This window comes from Pipistrellus kuhlii, unplaced genomic scaffold (assembly GCF_014108245.1).
Source record: "Pipistrellus kuhlii isolate mPipKuh1 unplaced genomic scaffold, mPipKuh1.p scaffold_m20_p_7, whole genome shotgun sequence".
Lineage (NCBI taxonomy): Eukaryota > Metazoa > Chordata > Mammalia > Chiroptera > Vespertilionidae > Pipistrellus > Pipistrellus kuhlii.
This window is the reverse complement of record NW_023425573.1, coordinates 69,508,383-69,530,379: the sequence shown is the minus strand read 5'-3', so window position 1 is coordinate 69,530,379 and position 21,997 is coordinate 69,508,383. Positions and strand designations below refer to the sequence as shown.

Below are 21,997 nucleotides of genomic sequence, written 5' to 3'. Positions count from 1 at the left end.
CTACTGTTGTGGCAGAACAACCAGAATGACTGGTCGCTATGATGCGCACTGACCACCAGGGGGCAGACGTCAATGCAGGAGCTACCCCTTGGTGATCAGTGCACTTCCACAGCGATAGTGCAGCTCAGCCAGAAGCCGGGTTCATAGCCGGCGAGTGCAGCAGAGGTGGCTGGAGCCTCTCCCACCTTTGTGGCAGCACTAATGAGCAGTGAGCCAAGAGGTAAGGAGCAGCGAGCAGGTGGGTAGTAACGAGCAAGGAGTCCTGGACTGTGAGAGGGATGTCCACCTACCGGCTTAGGGGAGCAGGCCTAAACTGGCAGGTGGACATCCCCTGAGGGGTCCCAGACTGTGAGAAGGTGCAGGCCAGGTTGAGGAACCCCTCCTCCCAGTGCACAAGTTTCATGCACTAGGCTTCTAATATTAAGATAAAAATGAAACAATAATAACGAAAAAAACCCTACTATTTATGTCAAATTGCAATTTTTCATTGTTTTGACTTCTGAGCTAGAGATCATATTTTACATTTCTTATTTGTATCCTACCATACCCCCTGCCAGATTTTTCCCTAAATGCCTACCCCAGTGATTTTCAATTTGTGTGCTGCAAGAATTTTTAAAACATGCAACACCTGACTATTTTGGTCAGAGGCACTGACCTCTTTTTCTTAGATTGTTAAATTAAAAAATGACAACAGCTAACACAACTATAGCCATCCGGTATGAATAAATCAAAGTTATATCTATTTTTTGTCAGATTGGCAAAAAATGTATTTTTGTGTGTGCTACAGAATTTTAGTAATTAGTTTAGGTGTGCCATGAGATGAAAAAGGACAAAAATCGCTGCCTAACCCAGTGCTAAATAGTCAGTAGATTCTCAATGGAGACTTGATGATGGATTCAGCTTCCTCTAACATCAGCTGAGTTTCACCTAGTTGGCTTGAGTTTCTTCAGTGGTCCTGCCAGGTAGGTATAAAAACACTACAGTAGATAGGAAAAACCAAGATGGCGGCATAGGGTAGACACCCGAATGCAGCCTACCACAACAAATTTGAATTTAGAACTGGAAAACAAGGGAGGCATTGCCCTGAAGCGCCGGATGGCTAGCTGAGAGGAGGCTCTGCCATCTGGGAAGGAGAGAGAAGGCATGCTGAACCTCAGGAACTGTGAAGGTACGGAGAACTGCGTTCGCGAAAAGGCAGAGGAAGGGCCGGGCTGAGTTCGCTACTGGCTTACTCCCAGCGTGCGGCAAGGGCAGACAGCTAACGTGTGGCTGGCTTTCTTGTTCCAGAGGAAAACAGAATCACCCTATTGCTCTGATAGAGAGAGGCCAGACTGTCAGACAGTGGGCAGAGATTTCTCAGAGGTGTGTGAAGCCAGAGGCCATTACTGCAGGACTTGGGGAGGAGCCAAAGGGAAAACAAAGTTTGTCTGCACCAACCAGAGACTCCGCCCCATCTCTGGCTGAGCACAGAAGCTCTCCCAGAGGCTGGCTTTCTCTAAGGAGGGACTGGCCTGAAACCAAAGCTTTTCTGCACCTTAACCAAAGAGGTGCACGCCTGCAACCAATCTCCCGAAACTCTCCACTAACAGGACTTTTCTAAGGTGAGACTGACAGGGAACCAAAGATCGTCTGGGCCACCCTGAGACCCCGCCCTATCCAAGTGGAGTACCGAAGCCCTCCTAGCTGAGACACTGCTGATCCTTACAGCCAATTGGCTTGGAGATCAACGCTTCCCAGTGATACCAACAATATGCAAGGCTTAATTAACAACAAGACTTCACACACAGCCCACAAAGGGCTACACCAAGACTGTCCACCGCAGGTAACTGGGAAGGCTGTGCTACTGGGCTCTACCAGAACACCTAGCACACAAAGCTATTCCATCAAATCAGGGAAACAACTAAAATGCAGACAAGAGGAAGGACACACAGGAAGGAGATGAAGGAAAAAAAAGATTGGACGTTGAGTTCAAAACTACAGTTATAAGGTTATTCAACAATATCTTAAAAAAGGCCGATAAAATAAATGAGACCTATGAGGATATGAAAAGGGATCAATTAGAAATGAAGAAAACATTGTCTGAAATAAAAAATATTATACAAAGTCCTAAAAACAGACTGGAAGATCGCAAGAATCAAGACAAAGATTTAGAACACAAAGAGCCAGAGGACACTCCTCTGCAGAAGGGAGAAGATAAGAGAATCCAGAAAGTTGAAGATAGTGTAAGAAAACTCTGGGACAATTTCAAGCGAACCAACATCAAAATTATGGGGATTCCAGAAGAAGAGAGAGCAAGATACCGAAAGAATACTGAAAGAAATAGTGACAGAAAACTTCCCCCACCTGGGGAAAGAAATAGACTTACAAGTCCAGGAAGCCCACAGAACCCCAAACAAAAGGAATCCAAGGAGGACCACACCAAGACACATCATAATTAAAATTCCAAGAGCAAAAAACAAAGAGAGAATGTTAAAAGCAGCAAGAGAAAAGTAGATAGTTACCTATAAAGGAGCACCCATACGATTGTCAGCTTATTTCTCAACAGAAACCATGCAGGCCAGACGGGAATGGCAAGAAATATTCAAGGTGATGAATAGCAAGAACCTACAGCCAAAAATAATCTACCCAGCAAAGCTATCACTCAGAATCAAAGGACAGATAAAGAGCTTCACAAATAAAAAAAAGCTAAAAGAGTTCATCACTACCAAACCAGAATTATATGAATTGCTGAAGGAGGTTATTTAGGAAGAAGAAGAAGATAAAGATAAAAATTATGATCAACAAATACGTAACTATCAACAAGTGAATCTAAAAACCAAGGGAATTAAAAAAATCTGATGAACAATATTAACTGTGAATATAATAGAATCAGAGGTATGGAAGGAGAGTGGACTAATGATTCTCGGGGAAAAGGGGAATGGGGGTGCGGGAAGAGACTGAACATAAACTGTGCACCTATGGATGAGGACAATGGGGAATGGGGAAAGGACAGAGGGCAGGGTGGGAACCTGGTGGAGAGGAGCAATTGAGGGGGGTAAGAGGCTCACATTTGTAATAATCTGAACAATAAAGATTTATTTTAAAAAATTTAAAAACAAACAAACAAAAAAACAACACTAAAGTAGCTTACTTCCCTGTCTGCAATTAGAAACATACCAAAGTAGCCTCAACATTGTTTTGTCAGATAGCAGGCATTTTTAAATATTTGAAGTCAAATAATATCTAAATTTAGGATTGAGGTCAAACAGTAATGTGCTAATGATTTAGTCTGTTGAATGAAAACAAAATAGTGCTCATTAATTTGTAGCAACTGTGTGCAAAGGTGCTTTGCAAACTAATCATGATAATAACAGTTAACATTGAATTGAGTGCCTGTTCTGTGCAGACTCTCTGCTAAGCATGTGGCATGGATTATCTGTTTTCATCATCACAATGATTCTATGGGTAGATATGTTTAGTATCTCTATTTATAGGCAATCAAAGCTTCAGGAAGATAAGTAACTTGTTTAAAGCTATGTAGCAGAACATAGTAGAGTTTGGACTTGGACCGTGCCAGCCTGCCTACAGTGTCCAAGCTTCTAACGCTATCTTGGAAAATAACTAAACAAATATCAACTGAAATTGTCTTTAAGGGGATCATCTAAAATAAGAATTACCGAACAACAATAATATTAGTAACAAACCCAGTAACAAACATCTTTATTTCCTTCATATACTATGCTTCGTTTCCTTTATATATTATGCTTCATCAGAATTATTATAACATTCATATACTACAGTTGTCACCTATAGGTGGCAACAGTTGTACAGCTCACTTTTTGGTGGACTTTTTATTGCACTTGAGAATGAAAGGAGGGCTAAACAGGGCAAGTGAGATTATATTTTCTAGTTTTAAATAAATAGCTCTGCATATTCTTAAGATAGCGTCCTGTCTTTAGTGTAGTCATGGCATTATTAGTGATAATTCAATCAAGAACCAGATAGGGACATATCCTCCAGCATTCCCTTGAGCATTATACCTTAATTCATTGTAGTCACATAGCCAATCATTCAAATCCATTTGGCTCTGTGTGAATAATTATGTGATCTTGATTCTCAGGGCACTTGGAAAGATTTTAAAGGGTGGATAAAACCAAGATATTCAATAGGTAAGAGGGAAGGCCTTCTAAGAAATTTCTTATTGCATCTGCCAACCATTCTGCAGTCTATGCAAGGCCAGCAGTTGCCCGGATAGTCCGTCTCTTGCCCTTTAAGATTCAATAATGGACAGAATCACCATAGACGGAGACAAAGATAAAGATATGCCTATCTCATGGGGTTCAAAGAACCCCAACCAGACTCAGGGAAGTATCGGCCCAGTTTATAAATAATTTGTAACCTGGGTTATAAATAATAAATAACTATTATTCCCAAAGAGTTTTTCCATCCTGATCTCACTGCTCTTACATCAGCCCGGAAGGCGAGGGCGGCTGATGTCAGCTGTACTTTGCATGGGGTATTTATGGAATTGGCACTTCGCACAAATTTAAATTCAGGTGAAATTAGACCTGGAAATTTGGTTCCTTAATTTTCAGCCACTTGAAAATGCATACCATTTTTTCCCACCGTCAACAAAACCACGGAGCAGAGATTCTGCCAGGACTGATTTCCTGAACACCAGGAAGGATAAAATAGAAGGCGAAATGCACCCTTGCCACAGGAAAAGATGGGGAGACTACATAAGATAATACAGAGAAACTCAGGTGATAAACCAAGCATATATGCGTATGCATAATGGTATCAGCTTCAAACAGTGTTTATATATGTACAGCCAGAAACTCTAGCCCACAGGAGGAGAGAGACAAGTAGCAGTCATGACATAGTGCAATGAATTATTATTCCAGGATGAAGGCTCCTCTTTCCTTATTTCAAAGATGTCTCCATCAGTTGATTGTATCTTGAAAATATTGGTTAGTATGTCTACTGTACAATGTCAGGAAGAGAGTCACATTTACTTGTGAAATCCAGGCAGCATCATTTGTCAGCTGGGCACGCATACTTACAAAGAGGACTGATCTGTTAGCACACATTAATGTAAACATATCTTCATCAACAACATTTCTTATTTCTCTATTGCAATAGAGAGTCACTGCCAGTCAGATCAGGAATATGTGGTAGGGAATCATAACATTTGTAAGGTGTTTTCACTGCATGCCTGGCACTAGATTGAACTCATTTTACTAATTATCTCATTTAATCCTTATAGTAGCCCTGAGACAGCACTCTTCTCATCCCGTTATACAAGTGGGAAAATGCAGGGTAAAGAGGTTTGAATATTAGGCCACATACACAGGGCCAATAAGTTAGGGAGTCAGGGTTTAAGAAAAGCAATGTGACTACAGATCTTGGAATCTTAACCACTAGACCAGGTATTTGGAAACCAGTGGTCAGTCCCTGCTAATTGGCTGTGTAACCCTCTGAACTTGAATTGTTGTTTTCTTTAAATATATTTTTATTGATTTCAGAGAGTAAAGAAAAGGGAAAAAGAGATAGAAACATCAATGATGAGAAAAAATTGATTGGCTACCTCCTGCATACCCCTGACTGGGGATTGGGTCCGAAATCCAGGCCCTTGACCGACTCGAACCCAGAACCCTCCAGTCTGAAGGTAGATGCTCTAACCACTGAGAAAAACCAGCTAGGGCCTGAGTTTCTTTACAGTGAATTTTTTCAGACTCTTCCCGCTCTGTAAAACTCTTTGACTCTAAAATATTCTTAATTAGTGCCTTCTGTGCCTCTATTATTGGAATTTGAGGTGGCAGAATAATAACTCTCTTCCCCAGTTCTAAATGAATTAGCTAAGATAAAAGAAAAAGGCTGATGGGAGGTTGAAATATCAGTTTTACTTTTGAGAAATCTTATGTGGAAGAATGAGGTTTCTCTCACAAAGAAGTGGATTTCCTATCATTGGTCTCCAGAAATAGGCAGGCTGAGTAACCAGCAGTCCTGGGTAGGGGCAGCTGTCCACCCTTTAAACCTACAGCAGTGATTTTCCACTGGTGAGCTGCAAGAATTTGTAAAACATGCAACACCTGACTACTTAGTCATGGGCACTGACCTCTTTTCCCTTGGATTGTCAAATTAAAAAACGACAACAGCCAACATAAGAATAGCCCTCCAGTGTAAATGAATCAAAATTATACTTTTTTTTTTTTTTGTCAGACGGGCAAACAATACACAGTTTTGGTGTGCTGCAGAATTTGAACAATTAGTGTCTGTGTGCCATGAAATGGAAAAGGTTGGAAGTCGCTGCCCTGCAGCACGAAGGAACAGAAGAGAACTGCCTCTGGCAGGCAGCCTGCAGAGAAATGGTGGGAGGAGCCGGAGGCGGACCTGCGTCACCGGTTTCCCCCTATACTTGCTAATTAAACAAGCCACCCCTCTTCCTCCTGAGAAGGGAAAGAGAGGAGCTCAGAGATGCCAGGACTGCTGTCCTGGGGAGCCCACTCCTCATGGAGAGAAACACCCCATGTTAGGAGGAAGTTCTCATGACATACGATGATGCAGATTTCAAGGGAACGTATGTGCATGGGGGTCAAGAAGATGCAGGGAGCAACACCTGGGGAAAAATTCAAATTTGTAAATGCTTTGCCCCTTGGTTGTAATTTAAAACTTTAATTAAAGAAACAGATGCGGAAAAATGCATAGACGGTAGTGAGTTGGGTTGGGCAGAGAAACCTCTCCATGGGCGGAAAAATAGGAGGGAGGTGATTTAGCAGATGAGAAAGATGGGAGCACTTCCATTTGGAAGCAGATAAATCAAATATGGGAGGCAGTCTGGCCAGGCCTGGGCTTTCGGACAAAGTTGAAGGGGTGATTCCCCCAACCCCCCTTTCCTGAGCAAAGCTGGGGCCTGGAAGAGTGATGTCTGCTCTGGCTGTGGGGGTAAGACTGGTGCATGCTGCAGCCTGTTAGTCATGTGTGCTGGTGGCAGGCCAACCCGGGGGGAAAGAGGCAGCTGAAGCCATTTCTCTTTCTCAGAGGCACCAGCTAATCTCTCTTTAATGCCGCCTCCTACTGGCTTCCTGGCGGAGCCCCTTCCCGGGTAGGACATAAAAGTAGACAGCGTGCCCTTTGGTGGGCACTAGAGACCCTCCAGACCTTTCTAGTGAGCTGTGGCATTAACCCCGTTAACCCCGGTCAAATTCCAGCTCGGAAAATTACTTCCTCCCAGTGCTCAGTTCCCTCTGTTCCCTCGACTGGACATATCACTCCTCACTTGCCCTTTTGAAAAATTAATGCTCCGGATCTGTAATAGAGAGCCACTCTGCACCCACCCGCACGCCGAGATGTGACTGGCTCTCACCGGCCCTCTGTGTCTTCCCTGGGTCCGGAGGTTCTTAGGGATCCCCGGGGCCAGCTGGTTTTATTAGGTGAAGGAGTCATTTCCAGTGGAGATGGGCTTTTATGACTGTATCATTAACTACACTGCTGTCCTTTACCATGATCAATGACTCCCAGTGACCTCTGCTGGAACCCCTGGACCCTGAGGGGGAAAATGAGCTGGCTGATGGAAAAAAAGGAAAAAGAAAACGCAAGCTGAGAGAAGGTCAGTAGGAAGCTTAGGGTTGCTAGAAAATAACATACTTTGTGGAAGGGAAAATAATTCAGCCCGGAGGTAAACTATGGTCACAGAGGACATTTAAAGACCACATCAAAATGACAGAAGGCGAGAGAAACCATTTATCACAGAGGTGGAAAATGTTCCCAGATACAGAAAATTGGGGGAGATATGGGAAGGGAAAAAAGAAACACAAAGAAAGTAACAAACTTGGCCCATGTAGAGAAGGGCATTTGGGAAGAGGAAAGGCATGTAATTATAAATTTTGGTGAAAATTTTTGTTTTGTTTTTAAACATGTTTTTATTGATTTCAGAGAATGGAAGGGAGAGGGGGAGAGAGAGAGAAACATCAATGATAAGAGAGAATCACTGATAGGCTGCTTTTTGCATGCCCCCAGGATCCAGCCTGACCAGGAATCAAACTGTGACCTCCTAATTCATAGGCCAAATGCTCAACCATTAAGCCACTCGAGCTGGGCAGTGAAATGTTTATATGAACACACAAAGGACATGTACCTATATGACTCCTGTAAACTCTAACGTTAGTGCCAACACTTGAAATGTCCATTTGAAAATGTGTACGTTTTGGTTGTTGTTTTCCAGAGTGGTGGATGGATCCACAAATCTAATTTAAAATGTTGGTTTATCACCTTGAGTGATGCATCAGATTTGATCAATGCTGATCAATTTCTCCAAGATTACAATTTGCAGTGTTATACTGACCTGGAATCAGGAAAACTAGCCAGCTCATTGACATCAGCTTGTATAGTAATTAGCTTAACTAAATAGACTGTGCTTATCTGTATTGTTAGTTTCTTCCTTTCTTCAGCATAATAATGTTAACTAAAATTTTATTCAGGGATGAGAACTGAACAGGTTCTGGGCCAGGAACTGCTAAATCTGCTCAATAGTGTCAGGTTAACGATTCTGTCTGGTGAGAGCAAGGGCATCAAGCTTTTCTGCCTTCATTTATAGGCACCGTTAGGAATACAAACAATATGTACACTACTCCCTTGGCTTAAAATACAAATTAGCCATTTTGGGGGCCTATTGTTTCCATCATTTCATGTCTGACATGTGACACCCATCTGACCAGCAAGCTGGGTCATGTCTGGCTGATAGTCAGTTAAGGAAAACCCAGCATGCAGTGACCAGCCATATATTCTAGCAGCGTAAGCTATGTTTTCACTCTAAAGTGATAGTTTGGCTGCTCCTATAAGAAAAAGAAAAATAACTTTTTGAGGGGAGATCAGCTGAGTGTGAAAAAGTCTATGCCTTTTTTTTTTTTTTTCATGGAAGCTCTCCCCACAAAGGAGCATTTCCAATATCATAACAATGGACATCATAAAAGTGCTAGAGGCCCAATGCACAAAATTTGTGCAAGGGGCTCGGCCCTCACAGCCCCGGCTTTGCCTGGAAGGTCATCTGGAAGGTCATTTATCTGTCCGGCCTAATTATTGTAGCATATTACACTTTTATTATTATAAATACATGAAAGTGGGAAGTTTTATTATGAAGGATGCTGCCAGTGCCATAGCCAGGGAGAAACATGCTATTGTTCATTAACTGTAACTACTTAGCAGCCTGGAGTTCCTTCTAACAGCATTTGGTAGACCGTGTAGGAAGCACAGTGCCCTGTGACATCCAATCTGTTAGGCACTTTACAGCAGATGTGATCAAAATCAAGCAAGCGAAGGTCCACCCAGGAACACACTGATGATTGTGCCTGTAAGGATGCTCGCTGTACGCATGTTTAAGGTATTCATCTCCTAATGCATTCATGTTTCAGTCACGGGGCTTTGGATAAAGTTATTTCCCAAGGATTTTGACATATTAAATCCTGAGAGCCAGGGCAACCCAGAATCAGCACCAATTTATTGATCTTGCACTAAAGAGAACATTTCTTGGTGGGAATTGTTTTAATATTTATAAACATTAAGCTTTATATTCTGTCTTGCATTTCTTTCTTTCTTTTTTTTAAAATATATTTTTATTTTTTCAGAGAGGAGGGGAGAGGGAGAGAGAGAGAGAGAGAGAAACATCAGTGATGAGAGAGAATCATTGATCAGCTGCCTTCTTTACGCCCCATACAGGGGATGGTGCCTGCAACCTAGGCCGGGAATTGAACTATGACCTCTTGGTTCATAGGTCAATGTTCAACCACTGAGTCATGCTGCTAGCTCTTACATTTTCATTTATAGTGGCAATTTTAAGATGCTCTTTTTCTTTGTTACCCAGTAAGCTCTGGGGTTCCTAGAATGGAAAGCTGTGCTGGCTGGAAGAAAGGCAATAGGAATCGCTTTCACTCTGGATTCCATCCCTTTGCTCTGTCACAATATGACCGTGACAATCATTACTTCAGCTCTCTACCCAGATTTTAGGGATTATGCTGCTCCTGCAACATCATTTTTCACTTATTCATTCAACAGATATTTATTGAGACCCACTATTCACTGGATAGTATTCTAAACACTGGAGATACAATGGTATAGGAGACAAAGCTATTGCTCACAAGGAATGTCCAGGTTTAGGGTTCTTTAATATGATATCCATATAGAACGGGGCTTTGGATCTATTAGGAGATGAACCCCTGGGCACCGAGTTAGAATGTAAATCCACTCTGCTGGCCTGAAAATGGCATCTAGAACCTACATATCCTTTTGCACTCAGAGCTGTGGGTGTGCTCCCTCCTTTACCCCCTTCCTATCTTCGAAATCACTCCCTAAGCTTGCTTAGCTTCTTTTGATCTTCTTCCATTTTTAGTCTGTAACATCATTTGGGCAAATATTTTCATGGGTTAACTAATTTATATAACCTTAACTTTTCTTTCTTTTTTTTTTTTTTTTAAATATATTTTATTGATTTTGTACGGAGAGGGAGAGGAAGGGAGAGAGATAGAGAGTTAGAAGCATCGATAAGAGAGAGTCATCGATCAGCTGCCTCTTGCACACCCCCCACTGGGGATATGCCCGCAGCCAAGGTACATGCCCTTGACCGGAATCGAACCCGGGACCTTTCAGTCCCCAAGCCGACGCTCTATCCATTGAGCCAAACCGGTTTCGGCTAACCTTAACTTTTCAAAATTCAACATGCTGGCATTGGAATTTCTTCTCTTTTCTATAGTCCATAGTGCTGTCAATAGTAACCAAGTGTTATAACTGGATCCTTTTTTTTTTTTTAAAAAAAAAGATATTCAGAGCTGTGGTTTTGTTTCTATGATAGTTTATCCAGGAGGATATTTCTCTCTATGAATTCCTAGCTGAAGTAGCCAAATTATCCATTTGACTCTGAACTTATATTCATTCTATTATATAGGCTCTTTAAAAAAAAAAAAAAATCAATGTTTCACCTCTCAATTAGATTACACACTTCTTGAGGTCATGGACTAGGTTTTATTCTGCTCTCTTTCTCCGATTCCTGAGAATCATCTTGTGTCTCTTAGCGCTGATATCCACTGCATACCAATAAGCGTAGCCACTATCAGATCTATCTTCACTACATCATTTCCTCTGGAGCTCAGAGACTTGACAGAGTTTCCTATAATGTCTGCTTTTCCATGATGAAGAAAGTTAACATAGCATCTTTTCAGGCTTTCTCCCAACCTGCCATGGCTCAGCTGCTTTCCAGCTCCTAGATATACCGGTACTAACAGTGGGACAGTCTGGGATTCCAGGTCAGCATCAAGAATCAGGGCGGCCCTTGGATTCACGCAGGTCTGGCTACTGTCTACTACGGCGGAAGCAATTGTTTTCTCTCGGTCAAGAGCAGACATGCGGACTCATGTATCATGGCCATGCTGGCCGGGCAGCTCTGCTCTGTGCCTCCTCAGCTTTCCGCTGTACCTCCGGGGGGGGGGGGGGGGGGGGGGGGGGGGCTGGGCAAGAGCCCAGACAGTAAGCTCCTCATGGCGTACAATGTCATGGAAAAGAGCAGGCTCATGACAGACGGTGCAGAGATTGGCTCTGCCTTTCTCTTAATTGCTCCCATCAATTAGCAAGTGTTGCCTCGGTCCCAGGCAAGTTGCTCACAGTCAGATTCTCATTTCCTTCAGACAGGGCAAACTTGGTGGTATGAATGGATGCGAACATGACAATGATGACATGCTTAGGGGCAGCAACAAAACTGACTATTCAGTTGATAACCCCCCAAAGAGTACTGGATGGATCAAGTCCAGAAGTTAAACTGCAGGGAGACAGAATGTTAAGTGCCTTAGTACCGTGGTTGGCAAACTGCGGCTCGAGAGCCACATGCGGCTCTTTGGTCCCTTGGGTGTGGCTCTTCCACAAAATACCACAGCCTGGGTGAGTCTATTTTGAAGAAGTGGCGTTAGAAGAAGTTTAAGTTTAAAAAATGTGGCTCTCAAAAGAAATTACAATCGTTATACTGATGATATTTGGCTCTGTTGACTAATGAGTTTGCCGACCACTGCCTTAGTACCATGTGCTAGTTCCAGGAAGCACACAGACTCTCTCCTCCACCTGTAATATATTCAGTTGGCAACCTGACTTGTGCATTTTGACAGGTATTTTCTTCCTGAACCACCTAAACTGCTTGAATGCCACTTGATGAGGTTTAAGTCAGCCGTCTGCTACAACAAAACTAAAGTATATTTTTGTCTCACATGCACAGAACAACTTAATCTTTAAATTATTGTAAAAGTGAAAGGTGCCTCGCTCCAAGTGAAGAATGTCCGCCCCCACACGACTGTGTAAACACAGCTTGATTGCTATGTGAATTAAATATGGATCAACAAAATCAATAGTTAATTGTGTAACTCTGGGCCTTTCATTTTAGATCTAATCTGCAAAGAAGGTCCAGAGGATGTTTGCTTTTGATTTTCTTAAAATATTATTTAAAACCTCTCTGTTAGGCAAAATAGTTCCCAGGGCTTTTACATTATTTCCATAAGTTATTTGGCTTGTGAGTAGCCAAGGTCATATTGATCGCTTAGCCTCTGCAGTTTTCCTTTTGAAATTCAGTGTCTTTATCAGTCACGCTGCCTCATCCTGGGTATCTGGCTTGCACTGATGCCAAACGAATTTGATTGACAAAATAACCCAATATAATAAGTGCCTCGGTACCAGACATGCATGCATTAATTATATAATAAACTGCCTTTTGGTCTACTGCATCACACTATCTGTACAGGTAAGCAGTTACACCCACACCCACAGCCCCCATCAGTACAATATATTGTGCTGTGAAGATTCACAATTTTGCATGACAGGACAAGAGCATGTGGGGTCAGGATGAATCTGCACGAATGAGTTGTATTATCTGTTCTGACATTCTAAAAAGGACCAGAAGGAGGGGATACTGCTTGAATAGAACCAAAGGGGGGAAAAAGTCTCCCCAGCTCATTAGCCCATATGGATGAGAAGGGAAGGAGGGCAGGCAGGCCTTCTTTGTAAAGGGGCTAGTACAATAACAACCAGAAGACCTGGGGGTAACCGATGGACCGCGTTGACCGTGTTATATTGTGGCGGAGCTAAAAATGTAATGTTTGAACCTCTTTTCCCTTGAAAGTTAAGCTTTGCTCCCTCTCACATATTGTTAGGAGCCTTCATCCATTTTGGGGAGTGAAGGCAAAATAATTCTTGAAATAATGAATCGTTTTTCTTTTACCAGCTTGTCCAGAAACCCTATGATTATTTTGCCCTTGCAGACAATGACCTCCTCAAAGGAGGCCTTTCAAACTCTCAAGATAAATAATGAGAGGGACTCTCTCCCGCCTCAAGGAAAACATTGTTTGTGAAAGTGTCTGTTCACCCAGGATGGGCAGAGCTGCACACGTTTGTGTGTGGCCAGCCGCCCAAAGGACGATGGGGCAGCGTCCTTGGAGGACCTTGAAGGAGAAGCCCAAGCCCTTCCCTCAGAGCTGTTGGAAATGAATGCTGGCTGGTGCACATTTTAAACCTTCTGGCTTGTGAACAACTGGAGGAAAGGATGGGTCCCAGTGCATTCCCCTTGCTCCCCCAAACTCCCCTTCACACTAAGCAGCAGGTGCTCGGGGAGCGAGAAGCACCTGCCTCTCATGCTCCCATGGAAGCAAGGTCTCACAGACCAGGCCGAGAGCTGCCATTGAAATAGCAACTTCCCATGATCACGATTCACGCACTTTGGCTGGGGGTGGCGGGAGTACAGGCCCAGCTTCTCAGGGCAGAGCCTCTGTCTGTCCATCCTTTTATGGCTCTTGTGCTCAGGTGTCTGTGGGCAACGGAAGACACAGACTTTACCTTCAGGAGTGGGTACGAGACCTTTCCCATAAATTCCTCTCAGACTCTTCTTACCTTTGTTGAAATGCCCACAGATGGCTGATGGATGGCCTGGTTAGAACCCGGGAAGAAAAGGCCTTGTCTTGGGGCTCGGAGAGGGTCTGACATAAGCACAAAGTCGTGATGGCATGAGTGGGGGCGGGGGCTGTGTTAGGCTCCAGTGCATTTGTCCCATTTAGAGAGGCAGCTATTGCTTATTTAGCAAATCCCTCTGCAGCACTGGTAATTGCCCTAGGGCAGGGGTCAGCAAACCATGGCTCACAAGCCACATGTGGCTCTTTGGTCCCTTGAGTGTGGCTCTTCCACAAAATACCATGGCCTGGGTGAGTCTCTTTTGAAGAAGTTTAAGTTTAAAAAAAATTGGCTCTCAAAAGAAATTTCAATCATTGTACTATTGATATTTGTCTCTGCTCACTGAGTTTGCCGAACACTGCCCTAGGGTTTGGGCAGAACTCTAGAAGCAGGTACTGTTAATTATGCCACTTACTACAGGAGGGGAGAGAGGCACAGGAGCTAAGTATCTACCCAGGGTCCAGTGGGTGTTCCCACTCCGTTTCTGCTCCTCCCACCTGAGCACCCCAGTTCTAACTTACGAGCTTGTGGGCTCAGTGCTGCCAGACTTCTGGTTGGTAAGAGAAATGGAAATCTGGAAATCTTACATGAAGTCTCCCAATGTTTACTTTTAAAACAAATGTGGGGCTCAAACAACACCAATCTGTATGAATATGTGATTCCTCCATATTGTAACCCACCAAAGCCTAGAGACAGTCAAACAGTGGCTGCCTGAAGTACCGGCACAGGGTCCTGATTGCACAGGCTGCCACGCTGGGGCCAGTGCACTGTAAGCAGACATTAAATACCCCCCAGAGCTTCTCTATTCCTCCCACTCCTCTCAAAACACACAATAAACAACAACCCAAAACAAAACAAACACGCAAAACTTCAACAGCCACCTTTAAGCATTAGGATCACAGGGGACAGACGCTCTGAATTCTGTAAGCTCACACCCAGCCGGCCACCGCCTGCTCTGCCACAGCCTAACCTAAGCAGGGAAATGGACGGTGCTTTTCTTCTAATCAAACACAGATTCTCTACCTTCTCCTTGGCTGGAATGGGTGGGGAGAGCCATATCAATTTCCCTTGGACACATCGTCGGCAAATAGATTTTGGGATTTTTTTTAGAGGGAGGTGCACGGCCCCTTTTTTCCATAAGAGCTTTAGAACGTATTCACGTGTAAGATAAGAAACCATCAACACCAGTCTCACCATGAAGATGCCGTGTGCTCCCACGGCTGGCACTGTGCATGGCAAAGATGTAGGATCTCTGCCCAGCATACCGTTGCCGTCTATAGGCCCTTTTTACATTTATTTTTAATACGTTTTTACTAATTTTTTAGAGAGAGAGGCAGGGAGAGGGAGAGAGAGAAAAACACCCATCTGTTGCCTCTCATATTCCCCTCAACTGTGGACCAATCCCACAAGCTGACCAGGAATTGAACCCAGGATCTTTTGGTGAATGGGAATACGCTCAGTCAAATGAGCCTCACAGACCAGGGCTACCAGCTTTTTTTTTTTTTTTTTTTTTTTTTTTTTTTTTTTTTTTTTTTTTTTTTTTTTAACTCATTGTATTTAGATTAATATCTAGGAACATGGCAGATCCAGTGATTAGCATTTGTTTTTCTGTGCCAAAATGAAAAGCCAGTGATGAAATGGAAAGGCATCTCAAAGCTGTAGGCTCAGGAATCAATGGGCTCCATTAGGCAGTGCCTGGCCAGTGCAGGGGCAAGGGTAAAAGAGCAATCTCAGATGTCATCAGGATATAAGTGGCCCAGGCCTTAGAGATAAAATGAAAAATGTTCAGCAACACCTTGAAAACATGTGGATAGGCATCAAGCGCATTATTCAGCCAGCCACTGAGGATGCCACAGGCTGACTTTTGAGCCCAGACAGGCAGTGAGTGTCTCCCAGTCCTGGCTCACACATAGCTCTCTCTCTGTAATGTCTTCTCCTGCCTTCAGGCTGGCCAATGCCCATTCATTTCTGGAGACTCAGGTGGAGGGAATCTCCTATGAACCATTTTGGGACCAGGAGCCTTGACCATGGCTCCCTCATTCTCCCCTCTTCCCTGTGCACACTGCTTCCAACACCAGCCAGCCCAGCTCTGTGTACAGGTGGCCACGGCGAAGCCACCCCCCAGGTACTAGGACCTATTTATCTGGGCAGTCCTGTACCCAGGACAAGCCTGACACCTAGATGGACCATAAAGACTAGAGAATGAAGGAAAGATACTAATTATTAGTCATCTCTTTTCTTTTCTATAACTTTTGCTTATATCTCACCTCTCTAATACCCTCTCCTGTTGTAGAAAGTGACAGAGTTCCAAGGACAAATGCCGTACTGCCTGGTAGGGAATATCCATTTCCTGAGGGGTGGTTGCTGGTCTAATCCCCCAGAAGACATTTAAGTTTCCTTTTATTTAAAGAGTGGAGATAATGACTTCCCCAGTAAGTAAAGAGGAGAGATTTAGATTTTCAAAATAATTTTGATTAACATAGGACTTTTGAGAAGCATTTCTTTCTATTGCCAAAAACCAAGGTTAGAGCTTCAAACACACCAGATAAGTGGGGATTAAGTCATCTAGCAATGAAAAGGCTGACCATCCAAAGTAGTCTTAGGGGAAGGAAAAAAAATCCTCCAAGTGCACAAAACACATAGGGCTTGCCTTAGAGTGAAGGTTTGGGAATGCTGGGATGACTTTAAAGAATACTGGATGTCCTGAAAGAATACAATGAATTTTGAGGGGCCCCGAGTGGTTGAACCCCTTAGGGTCGTCTCCGTGGGTGTTTGACCTGGCTGGGTCCTTGGTGCACAGTGGAGAAATGCAATATGGCAGAAGCAGAACAACGTCACGGGTGCGATTTTTCACACATTGGAACTGCACCTGCTCTGGCAGTGAGTGGAAGGTGGGAAAGGTTAACTGTCTTTTCTTCATCCCTGGAAACCCAAAGTTTCAGTCAGAGGTGAATGGGCTGGTGCCTCTCTTTGCTGATCCAGTGCCTGTGTTTCTCTGTCATGTGTAACTACGGTTCTCTTAAGAGTTCTCTTAGGAGGCCAGAAAAAATACTTCTCCTGAAAACAGTGTTAAGGAAGTTACTGACAAATTGTCTCTTCAATATTCCTGTTGGGTGGCATCAAAGGATTCTTTAAAATCATAATACTATCCCCAAGGCTGCTCCTAAAGTGACTAGCAAACTTCATAAAGGGAGCTTTGTAAAAAGATATTTAAGTCCAGGCCTGCTAAGCATGGACACCTAGATACAACCACACACACACACATACACTCTCACACACAAACACACACAATCACACACACACATTCACACACAACTACACACATATAACCATACACACTCACACACTTAAACACACTACCACACATATACACTCACACATAACCACATAGCCACTCACACCCACAATCACATGACCACAGATACAACTATACACACACAACCACACACTCATATCATCTCCTAATACTTTCTGAGGCTGGTACAGAAATGTCATTTTAAGCAAGGAATAAAAAAAAAAAGAAGAATCACCCTCCTTATCTGCAATTTGGTCTCTGGCCAGAGCCAATGAGGATCTCTTGCTAGAAAGGAGGAAGTGTGGCTAGCGCTGTTGTTGCCTATGGGGTGGGAATGTGGTCAGTGATCAGTGCTGGTGATTTCGGGCAGCTGGAAACAGCAATCAGCCACTCTGAGGGACTCCAAACGCCACTGGCTCCAGTCCCACACAAGGAAGGGATATTAACTGAAAACCTAATTAATCTGGGAATGAATCATGGCCTAAGAAAGATACTGCTTTCCAATCAATTTTAAGTGAGTCCCTAACAGAAGATAAGATGAAGAAAAAAACTGTACAATTATAAGAGGTTAGTACATTCCATTCTAATGACTGATGATTTTAAGGGGAATAATTTTACAATCCATCACATTTTTGTCATTTCCAAAATCATACCTCCCAATGTATGCTGTAAATTAATTTAAAAATTTACATATTTATTAAAAATCGTATTGAAAACAGCAAGAAGTGAGCCCCATTTGAATAATAAAATAACTTGTTATTCCACTGGAGATAAAAACAAAAAAATTAAAAAAGATTTTCATTTGGAGGCAATAATCACATAAATTTGCTATCTGAGTTACTTAAACCAAAAATTTATATTCACCTGAGGCATCAACAGAGTATTGAAGATAACCCCCCTAACTCTCATTCTGGGGAGAAGGAACAGGTTTCACAACAGAGAAAAGCCACGGGAAGACAAACAGTGGGGTGAGGACTCCGCTCTCGGCCTGCCGAAGAGCATGCTGGAAGGAGGGCTACCCACACCGGGAGAGGTACAGACTGGAGAACCCACGCCCTGGCTCCTACGTGGAGGAGCACTTGATTTCATTTCAAAACCTCTTTCCAAAGAGATCCTTGACCATCACTTTATCACTTCATCAATTCGTAAAGCCTATTTCAATATTCCAAGATGGAAAGCCTGCCTGAGGCACAGAACATCCCAGCACCTGTTGAGGGGTGGCCAGCAGCAGGGGTGGACTCCAGAGCAGGCAGGGAAATAACTTGAAGGGCATGGAGTTGTAATGAGAAGGCGATGAGTGAACACAACATTCCCTCTAGATTAACCTCATAATAGGCTTTCGACTCGAAGGCCTGGCCCCAAGATATGAACTGCCTAGATGCATCTACAGAAAGATGAAGAGACAAAGGGAACCCAGCTGGTGGGAGTTGCCACGTGTGCTCACTGGGTGATCCACGGGGCCGAACTGACAGTCCTTGTGCCCAGGATGCTATCTTTAAATTCCTGGGAGAAGAGCCAGATGGAGAACACCTGTTTTCCACAAACTTCAGCTTGAACAAGGCTGTTCCTTTCTACAGGGATCACATAGGCAGTTACCATTGTCTTTAAGACAATAGCAGAGATCCTTTGTGAAGTGCTACATGTGAGGGCTTGTCACCCTGCCTCTGAGGCATGGAGGGCATTGCTTCAGTGCAGATGTGGCTAACACCTGGCACTCATGTGGCAACCACCTCCCCCATTGCACGTAGCAGGGACTGCATACCAGTCTCTCTACTCAACCTCCCCTGAGGGTGGATACAGCCTCAGAACCCTTTTCCATACAGGAATTCAGGCCATCTCTGCTCATTGAATGTTCCCATCATTTGAGACAAAGACCGTATGGTATCCTTGCTGTGTGTGTGTGTGTGTGTGTTGTGTGTGTGTAATAAGTGTATATTAAGTGTGTGTAAATATACATATGTTATCGTATGTTATCTGTATGTTAATGGGGTAGGTATATGTGGCTGATATGACATATGTATATAGATTTCTTATATGTAAAACTTGAGTCATCTGGGACTTCTCTGTTTCTCTCAAACCTCACATCCACCTGTCCTCTGGTAAATTGCCTGCTTGTTCTCAGGTACATTCTTCTACTCTTCCCTACTTTGCTAGGTATCATAGGGGACTACATTTCCCAGGCTTCCTCTTTCTCTGGCTTCTGGGGAGGTTCAGCCAATAGAAGTCAATGGTGTGGCCTGGAAAGCAGGGGGAAGAGGTGAAATAAGGCATTTCTTCCTTTCTCTGTGAGCTGTGGGATCCTGGCAGCAGCTGCTTCTCCTCCCGGGCTCTGTCTCCTGCCAGACAGCCTCTCCCTCACTTGGTTCTAGCTCCCATTAGATGGCCCAGCTTCTGGGTTTTAATGTCACCTACTACTATGGCCCCTCTATCCCTAGGTAATGATTGTCACTTCCTGCTAACCTCTGGATTGCCTGACTGACCCTTGTTTAGTTTTTTAGCTATTCCATCATCTGGATGATTGTCTGTATTAAAATTCTTCTATCAATACACCTAGAGTGATTTCCATTCCATTCTAAACCCTGACCAGTACAACAATCAAATTCTGTCTGCTCTACTTTTGAAACTTATCCTAAATCTGGTCATTCACCACCATTTGTTTTCTGCTGCTCTGTTAGGCCAAGATACCATCATCTCTTGCCTGGAGGACTGCAGTGGTTTGTCTCCTAAGTGGTCTTGGCACTTCCATCCTTGCCCTTGCCTGTTCTCTGTAGGGCAGCCAGAAACAATCAATCATGTCACGTCACTCCCTTGTTCAAAATCCTCTAATGCTTTCCCTTTGCTGAGAATGAAACCGAGGCTACTCCCACAGCCTCTAGGGCCCTACGTGATTGGCTCTTGGATTCTTCTCCACCCTAATCTCCTTCTCTCTGTGCCTGCTCCCGCCAGACTGGTCTGGGGACACAGAAAAGTACTTCAGGGCCTTTGCACTCACTGCTGATATGCTCCTCCTTCCAACAGGCACACTTCAGTATTTCACCTCATTCAAACCTCTTCAAGACCCCTCTTCAGAGAGACCTCATTCAAACACTCTCTGAAGCAGTATTCTCATTATTTCCTATCCTGCTTGGTTTTTTAATAACTGGTATCACTACAAGAAATTAATTAAATTTTGTTTGCTTATTACCTGTCTTCTCTACTAAAACATAAAATCCATAAAGGCAGAACTTTATCTTTTTTTTTTTTTTTTACTTGTTTTAACCTCATTGTCTAGAATGCTGCCTACTAAATACTATGAACTCTATAAATATTCTTGAGTTGGTGAATAACAAGCTAGAAACATCTATCACACTGTGAAAAACAAGCCACACAAAATAATTACTTGTATTATTAGAATAAGACCAAAGATATAAACACTTTTCAAATCAAGTCAATACATATGTTCAGAATGGACACTCACTGTACCCAGGATATTTCTTGGTAGTTACAACATAAGCTGAGCTCATGAGTGGACTGTGATCGGGGAGAAAGTTCCACGATTTATTCTTCCCCATTGCATGCCGCTACCTTCCTTACTTCTTGGCACTGCTCCTCAGTATCTGTGGTTAGTGCACTACAAAGTAATGTGAAGACATTTTCAAGACTGCATGTGCTAAAGGGAACTAGATAGGCTGGGAATAAAGGCCTTTGGTTGGCTTGTTTTAATGATAAAAGATAGAAAAATATATCTGAGATGTCTAGGGTTATTGACCCACCAACCACTTCTTCTGGCCAAGAACTGTTGCTATAAATGACCATTTGTCTATGGGATATGATATTAAAAAAAATCCTAAGAATTCAGTAGGTCAAAGCTGTTCTCTTCCTCCCAAAGTAAAAAGTCTTATTAATCCCTGTACCCTATAATCTTCAGTTTTTTGGATTTGGGTACTCTTGTGGGCTGAATTGTGTTTTATGAAAAGATATGTTGAAGTCCTTGCCTTTGATACCTGTGAATGTGACTTTTTTGGAAAAAGCGTGCTTGCAGATATAATTAAGATGTAAGTTAAGATGGGTCACCCTGGAATAAGGTAGCTCCCAATCCAATGTGACTGATGTCCTTATAAGAAGAGGAGAAGGTACAGCAACAGATATGCACAGAGGAAGGAGGTGTGAAGGGGATGCACACGCAGAGAAAAATGCCCTGTGAAGACAGACACATGGGGGCAGTCACGTGATGACAAAGACCAGGCTGTGCAGATGCAGCACAAGGAGGTCAAGGGCTGGAGAGCGTGCTGGCCCTGCCCCAGCCCTGACTTCACTGTAGCTCTAGAACAGAAAGAATGCATCTGTTTTCTCAAGCCTTCTAGTTTATGGTACTTCATCCCATTATGGCAACTCTAGGCAGCTGACATAAGTCCTCCCTGGACTAGTGTCATCAATAAGAGCCATTTGAAGACACTAATATTTGAAGTTTTATAAATATTACTTATGAGGTTTTTCAACTGATGGATAGAAAGAGGGCAAACTTTTTTATATGGCCTTTCTTTTTTCTTTATTAGACTTAGAAATGGGATGCTGAAGATAAAAAGTTAACTCTACCCTTTGTAAAATGTTGAAACTATAATTACTTAGCTCTGTACTATATTATAAATGCTTCATTAGAAAAGGAAAAATAATCAGGAAATCAGAAGTAAATGTGTTATTTAGAGTATCAGGAGTGATGTGATGCCACAGTTCACAGCTGTGGCCTTCAGCACGCTGGCTGTGCTGGTGTCCGCC

At 43.2% G+C, this 21,997-nt stretch overlaps 1 protein-coding gene across 6 annotated transcripts in view; it reads right to left on the bottom strand.

Moving 5' to 3' along the window:
• NCKAP5 (NCK associated protein 5) overlaps positions 1-21,997 on the bottom strand; it is a 909,053-nt gene that overhangs the window by 9,667 nt on the left and 877,389 nt on the right. The window lies entirely within an intron of this gene.